This window comes from Pinus tabuliformis, chromosome 3_2 (genome assembly GCF_031772625.1).
Source record: "Pinus tabuliformis cultivar Carrire ecotype Pingquan chromosome 3_2, CPIR1, whole genome shotgun sequence".
NCBI classification, from domain to species: domain Eukaryota; kingdom Viridiplantae; phylum Streptophyta; class Pinopsida; order Pinales; family Pinaceae; genus Pinus; species Pinus tabuliformis.
The window spans coordinates 109,716,675-109,728,987 of record NC_142302.1 but is presented as its reverse complement, the minus strand read 5'-3'; the positions used below and the strand labels follow the sequence as shown (position 1 = coordinate 109,728,987).

General features: G+C 36.9%; 1 pseudogene; it reads left to right on the top strand.

Moving 5' to 3' along the window:
* Positions 1-6,996: 6,996 nt before the first annotated feature.
* Positions 6,997-9,021, top strand: LOC149180076 (protein trichome birefringence-like 36; annotated as a pseudogene).
* Positions 9,022-12,313: the final 3,292 nt, after the last annotated feature.

Sequence of the window (12,313 nt, the reverse complement as noted above, 5' to 3'; positions counted from 1 at the left end):
AATACCAGGAGGAACTATTAAGAGAAAAAGATAATTAGAACACTGAAAGCATAAGGATTTTATTTACAAAATCATTTAACACTAATTTCAAGCTTCAATCTAAATACCCATGAACCCTAATTTATTTGGATCTTCATGTGCAAAAACAATTCAAATTACAAAAGATTGCCGCTCGATCTGTACCAAGAATCATAGTTTCACCCGAAAAGAAGAAAAAAGAAACCGTACAACCCTGTACCAATGGTTTCTTCAGCTAAAGCTGGCCAGACTTCGCTCAATTCGTATAAATTTCCACCGATCTGAATTGTACTAAAGTTTCAAACAGCCACGGAAACGCCGTAGAAACTTCTAGATCTTTGATACTTTTCGGCTTCGAAGAAACAGGACAGCTTGTGTAAAAATCCTCACACTCCCACGCAAAAACAAGAAATGTGGAAATGACGAAATTGGTTAACGAAGTCTGCACAAGCCCCTGGAAAAATACTTGCAGGTATTTATTCCTTTCTCCAAACCATAATACATTCCATTAAAAAGGCAATATGCGGCACATACATACTCCAGCTTACTGATGTACCTATGTAGGCGTGGGAATGTACATCCGTCTGTGTTGAAAAGGACTCGCATGTCGTATGGCTCGGCATTACAGAAGGAATTTCAGATATTTTTGCTTTCTGAAAAGCGCAGTAAAAATCACTTATGGAAAGCAATTTCATTCTTGCATATATGGTACGAGGCCAAATAAAAATTACTCTTCGATTTGGAAGCAAACAATGATGCTAGTCTTTGAGTGAGCAATAATATACACTATGCAAATCTCCTACAGTTATTAAAGGTCAAAGTGCAAACCAGAACAGGTGATGAAACTTATTTCGTTATACGAGTCATTTGTCAACTGTTACTTCCATTCTAAAACATAAGTAATATATCATTGTAAAGAGCACTGGCAGCAGAAGTCAATTCGAACCAAAAGCATAAAATCAGGACAGAATACACGCATATCTATTATTATTTTTCAGTTGTTTCGCCTCAGTTGTTTGCCCTAAACCCTGGTTCCTTTAAATCCAAATACTGGTATTATTTATGGAATCATAACATGTTTAAGCCAATCGATATTTAGCTACAGAAGCCTACATATTTTAGGAATAAACCCAATTGGGTATGGTCGGACAAAACACTTGAAAATTCAACGCCCTGAGCCTGCGATTTTCACTTAGGAAAATGAAACTCTTATGCTCGGCGATTTTTCATTTGGCTTTGGCCAAAAACCCTAAATAAAACTCTTTTGAACAGCAAACTCCCAGCTACTAAATTCAACGCCCTGAGCCTGCCATTTTCAGTTAGGATGGCTTTGGCCAAAAACCCTAAATAAACATTTTTAGCGAACAAATACCCAAATAAACACAACACCCATTCGCAATGGTTCCACTAATTTACATTTGTGGATTTAACCACCAAAACTATTCGATATTCACAGTCGGCGACATGCATATCAAAGGAAGAGTTATTTCTCATTACAGGCTTTTGAAGACAGCACCCATGGCGATTCTTACCTGGACTTGAAAGCAGATAACGCGCTTTTGCAGCAAATGCAGAGGAAACTCGCAGCTCGTTCCGCGTAAGGGCTAAACAGAACGCTGTCTTAGCTTCCACTAAAATGATAAACCCTAGCTGATTCGACAACTCTTAAACAGGTCCAACCTGCAATAACAGAGCTAATTTCCGTTACCTCGATAATAAATACAACAACCATTTGCAATGCTTCCCCTAATTTACATTTGAACATTTAACCACCAAAACTATTCAAAGTCGCCGATTCTAACCTGGACTTGAAACCAGGTAACGCACTTTTGCAGCAAATGCACAGGAAACTCGCAGGTCGTTCCGCAGAGAGAAGGGTTAAACAGAACGCTCTCCCAGTTTCCACTAAAACGATAAACCCTAACACCCGCTTTTGCAGCAAATGCACAGGAAACTCGCAAGTCGTTCCGCAGAGGCTTTTGCAGCAAATGCACAGGAAACTCGCAGGTCGTTCCGCAAAGAGAAGTTTGCCAAACTCGCAGCTTTGGCAGCTCGTTCCGCAGGGGTTAAACAGAACGCTCTCCCAGCTTCTACTAAAATGATAAACCCTAACATGGCGACACAACAATGCCATGCTAGTCCCCAGGTGTACCGCACTAACGTCAAACATTGAGCCAAAGCATGCCATCTGGTACCAGCCACTTAATTCCTTACATACGCATTCACCTCGAACGATGCGAAGCCCGTAATAAGACCCCAAAACCTTTCCACCCCAAAGGGACTAAAAACTTACAACAATGTATATCGCGCAAAATTAGAGATAAAACCCTACCTACATTAATACAAATAAATATTCAAATTTTATTATAATAAAAAGAATTTTAATGTTATTTCAATGAAAAATTGAAGATATACCTTCGTTGTCAGTTTTTACTTTCAAATTTGAAAAAAGAGTTTCATCATTAATAGTTATTAATTATGTAATTAATTTCATTTGTAATTAATTTCTAATAGAGACACCCGTAACATACAAATGTATCAGTATTAAAATCTAAACAACGACGATTCCAGATTTGAATTCCAATATAATTGAATGAGAGAAAAGATATATATGAGCCAATACGGCTTAAATATCTATATTTTTTAAAACAATCACGGAGTAACTCGACTATAAACCTAAAGTAACTGGACCATAAACCTACACAATGCAAAAATTAAAAGCCTAACAAATTGACAAAAAGAAATTAATAGAAAAATTGACAAAAAGCAATTAATAGAATAACGCCATACCTGCAACGAAGCCGAGGGTTCGAATTCCTTCTCGTCTAGACCATATTCATGCACAACCCAGCCTGTGCGAGTACGATGAGAAACAAAAGCGTCTTCCAGTGGCCTTCCAGTAACCAGCTTCCGTCGCTGGGTTTGTTCTTAACCCGTTTGGATACTTCCTGTCCCCTGGGCTGAAAAAATACCATTCCAGATCTCTTCCAGGAAAAAAGGACTTCTCTGCGTATCAGAAGAAATACCAGAGATAATTAGAACATTGAAAGCATAAGGATTTTATTTTCAAAATCATTTAACACTAATTTCAAGCTTCAATCTAAATACCCATGAACCCCAATTTATTTAGATCTTCATGTGCAAAAACAGTTCAAATTACAAAAGATTGCCGCTCAATCTGTACCAATAATCACAGTTTGACCCGAAAAGAAGAAAAAAGAAACCCTACAACGCTGTACCAATGGTTTCTTCAGCCAAAAAAGAAGAAAAAAGAAACCCTACAACGGTGTACCAATGGTTTCTTCAGCTAAAGCTGGCCAGACTTCTCTCAGCCTTCGAAGAAACAGGACAACTTCTGTAAAAATCCTCGCACTCCCACCCAAAAACAAAAACAAGAAATGTGCAAATGACGAAATTGGTTAACGAAGTCTCCAGAAGGCCCTGGAAAAATACTTGCAGGTCTTTATTCCTTTCTCCAAACCACAATACATTCCATTAAAAAGGCAATATGCGGCACATACATACTCCAGCTTGAATCTAAATACGCATGAACCCCAATTTATTTAGATCTTCATGTGCAAAAACAGTTCAAACTACAAAACATTGCCGCTCAATCTGTACCAAGAACCACAGTTTCACCCGAAAAGAAGAAAAAAGAAACCCTACAACGCTGTACCAATGGTTTCTTCAGCTAAAGCTGGCCAGACTTCGCTCAGCCTTCGAAGAAACAGGACAACTTCTGTAAAAATCCTCACACTCCCACCCAAAAACAAAAACAACAAATGTGCAAATGACGAAATTGGTTAACGAAGTCTCCAGAAGCCCCTGGAAAAATACTTGCAGGTCTTTATTCCTTTCTCCAAACCATAATACATTCCATTAATAAAAAGGCAATATGCGGCACATACATAAATACTTGCAGGTCTTTATTTCTTTCTCCAAACCACAATACATTCCATTAAAAACCCAATATGCGGCACAAACAGTTCAAACAGTTCAAAAACCCCAATTTATTTAGATCTTCATGTGCAAAAACAGTTCAAACTACAAAAGACTGCCGCTCAATCTGTACCAAGAATCACAGCTTCACCCGAAAAGAAGAAAAAGGAAACCCTACAACATTGTACCAATGGTTTCTTCAACTAAAGATGGCCAGACTTCGCTCAGCCTTTGAAGAAACAGGACAGCTTCTGTAAAAATCCTCACACTCTCACCCAAAAACAAAAACAAGAAATGTGCAAATGACGAAATTGGTTAACGAAGTCTCGAGAAGCCCCTGGAAAAATACTTGCAGGTCTTTATTCCTTTCCCCAAACCATAATACATTCCATTAATAAAAAGGCAATATGCGGCACATACATTTCCATTAAAAAGGCAATATGTGGCACAAACAGTTCAAACAGTTCAAAAACCCCAATTTATTTAGATCTTCATGTGCAAAAACAGTTCAAACTACAAAAGGCTGCCGCTCAATCTGTACCAAGAATCACAGCTTCACCCGAAAAGAAGAAAAAACAAACCCTACAACGCTGTACCATTCGCTCAGCCCTCGAAGAAACAGGATAGCTTCTGTAAAAATCCTCACACTCCCACCCAAAAACAAAAACAAGAAATGTGCAAATGACGAAATTGGTTAACGAAGTCTCCAGAAGGGCCTGGAAAAATACTTGCAGGTCTTTATTCCTTTCTCCAAACCATAACACATTCCATTAATAACAATACATTCCATTAATAAAAAAGGCAATATGCGGCACATACATACTCCAGCTTACCCGCGGGAATGTACATCTGTCTGCGTTGAAAAGGACTCGCGTTTGTACCACAGTAACATCAAACAGTGAGCCCAAGCGTGCCATTCACCTTGAACGATGCGAAGCCCGCAATAAGACCCCAAAACCTTTCCACCCCCAAAACTTTGGTTCGACTTAGGTTATATTGTTAATATAATGAAAAATCACGTCGGTCAACCAACGGTCAGCGATCGATCGATCGCATATAGTCCCCGGCAAGGACTAACAATTTTTAAATTAATTTTATTTTAAAAATACATCTATAATACTTCATTATACATCACATTTTCTACATTAATTTGAAAAGAACTTGAATATGGTTAATGCCTTTCACGAAATCATTAATAATTTCCTCTTAAGTGCGATTTAGAGAAAATATAGAACTATTTTTAATATTAAGTTACTTTTGACTAGTTTTGATCATCTACTTAATATCATGTACATATTGTATTTAAGTTTAATTAAATAAGATCTCAAACATATTATATAAATATATAATTATGTTATGACGTTGAAACATTCAAGTCAAATATACTAACCATTGGGAGTAGTAGCGTAATTTTTTAGTCGATGGATAAATTGCCTCTTCAATATTTGGTTTTAAGACCCCATCCTTATTAATGTTGTTTTAATTTAGCTCACTTTCAAGGACTCACACACCTTTATTTTACTATAATAGTCAATTTTAGCAATAATATGAGCATTAATATTGGTGACTTGAGCTATCTTTGGTTATGAATATGATCATGCAGGGCAAAAATGTAAACAGTTAGTTGATGTTTTCAAAAACAATACTTTAAGGAACATCAATTCAAAAAGGTTATCTTGAAAGTAAAAAGGGGACACAATAACATTCACGAATCAATTGAAGGTAAAATTATCATATATCCTTGTATTAAAGGAACCACAAATAAAGTAACCAGATTATACGGCTTTATGCTTGCATTACAAACCCTTCACTATAAGATTTTTAACCTTGTGTTATGCAAAATCATGAAAACAATAAACTCTTCATTAATAACTCAGTAAAATGATGTCTATTATGACGCGCTTGGATTTGTCTCAGAATTATCTAGTAGGCTCTCTTCCTAGCTTTGTATCAGAGATGCCCAACCTGGAACTCTTGGATTTTTCAGGCAATAATTTTACTGAGCCCATTCCCCCTGCCTTCGGCCAGTTGAGGAAGTTGCAGATACTTAATCTCTTTTCCAATTTGTTGGGTGGGACTATTCCTGGATTTCTAGGCAATCTGACAAACTTGCTGGAGCTGAATCTGGCCCTTAATCCGTTTGAAAGTGGTCCTATTCCTGTGGAGATTGGGAAATTGACTAAGCTGTAGAATCTGTGGCTGATGGAGTGTAATTTACAGGGGAGGATTCCTGTTTCTATTGGGGATTTGAGGGAACTTCAGCTTCTGGATGTATCTAAGAATAATCTAACAAGGCCTTGGCCTCGTAATTTCAACAAGATTCGAAAGTTGGTTAGTTTGCATCTTTACCAGAATAAACTTGAGGTTGAGATTCCTAAGAATATCGTGTGATGGCATTGGAATTTTTAGATGCTTTGGATAATATGCTCTCAGGAATACTTCCAAAGGGTTTAGGCAATTTAACTAGGCTAAAATCTTTGAATTTGTTTGAAAATAGATTGTCCGGCGAGATTACTGCAGGGATTGCTGAGCTGACCTTGTTGAAAACTCTGAAATTGTTTCACAATTCGTTCACTGGGCAAATTCCTCAGAAGCTTGGAAGCAAGACCCAGTTTGAGGTTTTGGATTTATCTGAAAACCAGTTAAGTGGGCCATTGCCAACCCAGCTCTATAATGGGGGAAAGCTTCAAATTCTAGTAGTGATCAATAATAGGCTAAATGGTAGCATATCAGAGGTATATGGGAATTGTACAAGTCTTCTTCGGTTTAGACTGGCAAACAATAAGTTCAGTGGAGCAATTCCAAAGGGTCTAGGGGGATTGCCAAGAGTTTCGGTGCTACATCTCAGTTCTAACAGCTTTGAAGGAAGCATTTCTAAAGATATTGGCAATGCTAGAAATTTATCTAACCTACAAATTGACTGTAATAGATTTTCATAATTTCAACAGGTTTCAAAAGTTGGTTAGTTTGCAGCTTTACCAGAATAAACTTGAGGGTGAGATTCTTAAGAAGGGTGAGATTCTTAAGAATATTGGTACGATGGCATTGGAATTTTTAGATGCTTCGGATAATATGCTCTCAGGAATACTTCCAAAGGGTTTAGGCAATTTAACTAGGCTAAAATCTTTGAATTTGTTTGAAAATAGATTGTCTAGCGAGATTCCTCCAGGGATTGCTGAGCTGACCTTGTTGAAAACTCTGAAATTGTTTCGCAATTCGCTCACTGGGCAAATTCGTCAGAAGCTTGGAAGCAAGAACCAGTTTGAGGTTTTGGATTTATCTGAAAACCAGTTAAGTGGGCCATTGCCAACCCAGCTTTGTAATGGGGGAAAGCTTCAAATTCTAATGTGATCAACAATAGGCTAAATGGTAGCATATCAGAGGTATATGGGAATTGTACAAGTCTTCTTTGGTTTATACTGGCAAACAATAAGTTCAGTGGAGAAATTCCAAAGGGTCTATGGGGATTGCCAAGAGTTTCTGTGCTACATCTACTCTTATTTATCCCATTCCAAAATAAAAAATATCAGTTTTTTACCTCAATCATTTCTATTCCAAAATATTTCAGAAATCAAAATAAACCCCGCAAATAAAAATGCAAACAAATTAGCCTACCTAGAAGTATGTTTTATTTTGCATTGCATTTATGCTAAAAGGAAATGAAATGCAAAAAAACAGGGTGATATTGCATATGAAAATAAATGGATAAAAAACAGGGTGATATTGTATATGAGAATAAAAGGATTTGGACTTTTCTGTATATGGTGTTTCAGTTTCAATGCCAGAAATCTGCTAGAGCGGTTAAGAGGAAAGCGATTAATATTTGTTGGAGACTCAATAAGTCAAAACCAATGGGAATCCATGGTATGCATGCTTCAAGCAGTGATTCCTAGCAATAAGAAAACTGTTAGTCAACAAGCTTCAATATTCAAGGCCCTGGTAAGCTGATAAATGTAGTTTCCATGGATAGTTGTGCATTTGATTATATGGTGAGTAATGAAGTCTTACAATCTTCTTTCTCTTAAAAGGATTATGATGCTTCTGTGGAGTTTTTCTGGGCTCCACTTCTGGTTGATCTGCACAATAACAGTTAGAACCAGAGAATTCTCAATCTGGACAGTCTTGCGGATAATGGTGTTTACTAGAAAGGAGTTGATGTATTGGTTTTTGAGTCATCCCATTGGTGGCAAGATCAAAGGTGGGAAGTATCAAAACTCTGAACTTTCTGATTAAAATTTTCAACAAGGGGCAGCCAAATTTAGTGTTGTAAATGATATTAAAAATGTAATAGTTTGGAATGTGGTTGGACAGATGGGACCTAATCATGGCTAACAATTAGCTTTACACAAACATGGATCCACTTGTGGCTTACAAGAGGGCATTGACGACGTGGGCAAATTGGATACCTGCAAATATCGATCCCAAAAAATCACTTGTCTTCTTTAGCACCTCGTCCCCTACACATTACAGGTAAATCTTTATACAAACACAAATTGTATATATTACAAGGCATTTTTGAGGTGGATTGCAGTTTTCATGAATATTTTGGAATTGGAAGTTTAAGCTTTAAAAAAATATAACTATTCTTATGATAGATCAAATTCCAAGATATTCATGAAATCTATTCAAGTAGCTATGGCTCTTATTTTAGGTATATGAAATGGTTTTCCTCATAAAATTGATGTAAATGTGCAGCCCAATTTATTGGAATCAGAAGAACGGGCAGAAATGCTATGGTCAGACTGAACCAGTGCAATTTGAAGGATACTCGCCTCCAGTGATTCCTCAGGTGCCCATAGTGAAGGAAGTTATAGGGACTATGATTTTTCCTGTTACTCTGCTGGATATCACAGGACTATCCCAATTTCGCAAAGATGGTCACCCTTCAATTTACAGTGGTACCGTTACTAGTGATGAGAAGCAGCATCCTGAGCAGTTTGCAGATTGTAGCCATTGGTGTTTACCAGGCGTCCTTGATACATGGAACGAGCTTCTGTATGTCACTTTGCTTTCCAAGGGTGTAGGGAATTGATAGTTCTTATTGATCCCTGAAGTTGGGCCAAATCTGGGACCTGGTTGGCCATAAGGAGGAAATCCTCTGCCTTGACTCGCTGGAGCAGTAAACATATCTGGCATTGCAAACCCATCCACAGGGCCCATTCCAATCCTGTCAAAGCCATAAGTATCACCAGAAACCATACCTGGATGAAAGCCCAAAGCCTTTGATCCTGCCATTCCCCGGCTACCCCTTGACATTGTCCCACGCCACATGATTCCTCTTCCCTTGCCTCTTCCTTGGCTTGCACTCCAAGTCTGGCTTGAGCTTTCTTGGTCATCGCAAACATTGATTTGAACTTATTTCAGTAAAACGTGAAAGAAAAAAATCACAAAATTATGCTTATTCCTGTATTGGGTTATGATGGAAACAAAAATTTACTTGTTGGGTTGCTCTAGATTGAAGATTTCTGGAATGAGTTGTTATTCACTTGTATTCGTTACCGTATGGGTGTATGATGACTATCAACGTTTTGATTTGGCTGTTTTGCAAATTTGCAGTTTCTTCTACTACTTGAGACTATGGACGACTCTGTTCCTCTGGGCTAGGTTTATATATAGAATCAGGCATACTGGTGCTATGAATTTGAATAAAGTACTCTGGTATTTTTCTAGGCTTGAAGTTTTAACATTTCATTGTGGTGATTTAGCTTGGTCTTCTGTGGATTTCTTTATTGGGTTTCAGTGTTTTTGCATAGCACACCGACTTGTTAAAATGGACTTGTTGAATTGGGATTAATTTGTATACATACATCGACCAACCCACATACACCAATGACCTCGAATGCCTTCATTGAGCCTTTAATTCTTTAAACGGAACACTAAGGCATTCTAGTAACTCCGACTACTGTTTTTGGCTACTACTTGTCTGGTATGGCAAGTGTTGAGGTTTCCCTTGTTATAAACTAGAAAAGAAATTAGATATCCCAAATGATTGAGGCCAGATTAAACTCAGGTATGTCCTGCCACTTATTCTGAAGCTAAATATTATCCATGAATATAGTAACTACCCAGAGCTCAGGAGCTAGGAAATTTTTGTGGATAACTAGAGGGTGTACTTGTGAATGCAACTGCAGAATTTTTTGAAAGGTTCACTTGTTTGCAGATTGTAGAAATTTGATGGACAACATATCAATTTTAGTTGAAGAGAGTTTCATTTTATGGGGCAGGTTGTACCAGATTTAATTGTATTGTATATGTTTAATAATGAAAAATTAAAAATCATGAGGGGTATCGTTTTTACCACATACCTCTCAATTTATTAGTGCAGGGGAGTGCCATTAAATTTCTGTTATGAACTCGTTGCAGTGGGAGATATTTTTATAAGAAAAATTGCAGCCTTGTCAGACAGTTCTTGCTTTATTGTTTCATTGCTTATACATGGATATTTAGCTCATACAAAAGGTTGTATCGATCTCGTTGGTATTGAGAGTACTTGGTCTCAGGTTGTATCGATTTGGTTGGTTTTCAGAGTACTGGGTCTCAGGCCTTTTGCAGTTTGGTTTGCCTTTCATAATTTTTATGATGTAGAACTTTCATTCTGTATCACATAGAACTATCACTCTGCAAGTACAGTTTTACTATTAGCTTTGTAAATATTTTTCCTTAGCAATAGCTTATGGCTTGGACAAGAAGGGTGGAGAGGAAAATATTGTTGTTTTTGATCTTGGCGGTGGCACGTTTGATGTCAGTGTTCTGACTATTGACAACAGAGCTTTCGAGGTTTTGGTTACAAATGGTGATACCCATCTTGGAGGTACTCTGTCTGAACTCTGTCTGGCAGTTTTACATTATGAATTTGAATACGTGCACAATTTTACATTATGATTTTGAATACGTGCACGGTGGTTATGATTGACCTTTTTGGTTGGCTTTCAAGCTTTGAACTTACCAGGATGTACACTAATATGCAGGTGAGGACTTTGACCAAAGGATAATGGAATATTTCATCAAATTGATCAAGAAAAAGCACGGACAGGATATTAGTAAGGATAGCAGAAATGAAATAAGACATTCAATGTGTTCCTTGTAATATAGATATAAACAAAACATCTAAAGAAAAGTAATTGCACAATGATCCAGTCCAAGAAAACAAGGTTTTCCACAAACCAATTAACTCTTCTAGAAAAATTCAAAAATTCCAATTAAATAATCCTATCGGCCTCTCTTTGTACCTTTTGGGACAATTGCTAGTCTAGCTCACTTTCAAGGACTCGCACACCTTTATTTTACTATAATAGTCAATTTTAGCAATAATATGAGCATTAATATTGGTGACTTGAGCTATCTTTGGTTATGAATATGATCATGCAGGGCAAAAATGTAAATAGTTAGTTGATGTTTTCAAAAACAATACTTTAAGGAACATCAATTCAAAAAGGTTATCTTGAAAGTAAAAAAGGGACACAATAACATTCACGAATCAATTGAAGGTAAAATTATCATATATCCTTGTATTAAAGGAACCACAAATAAAGTAACCAGATTATATGGCTTTATGCTTGCATTAGAAACCCTTCACTATAAGATTTTTAACCTTGTGTTATGCAAAATCATGAAAACAATAAACTCTTCATTAATAACTCAGTAAAATGATGTCTATTATGAACATTAGAGGCAAAATTCGACATGTTTACAACCATATGTACATCTATAGTTGCATACATCTTTGAACATTCTTACATCAAAATAAATGTTTTATGTTATCATAATAAACATTTATATTAATATTCCTATCAACGTTGAAAGAAATGTCCATTATAAAGTCCTAAAAAACATCAACATCTACATCTTAGTTAGCATTTTCCAACATGTTCAGTATTTGGTGGCATTGAAATCCAAGGGTTCATGCATAAGTAACTCAAACCACTAAACCATAACCTACCAACCCACTAATCACTTGACCCTTAACCACTAGCCAACTAACCCTTGACCTATCAACTTATTAACCTGCTAACCACAAACCACTAATCTACTAACTCACTAAATACTTATCCACCAACCCCTAACCCACTAACCACTAACCACTAACCCACCCAATGCCAACTATTAATCCACTCATCTGTCAGCTCACTTAGCAATAGGTTATAACCATTAACCCATTATCCACTTACCCCTTACCCACTAACCTTCAACTTACCATTAACCACTAACCCATAATCTCACTAACGCTTATACCACTTACCTGGTAACCCACAAAACCATTAACTCTCAACTCATTCTTCACTAACCACTAACCCCTAACCCCTAACTCACTAAACATTAACTCATATCTTGTTCGTCTTTAACCCATTATCTATAA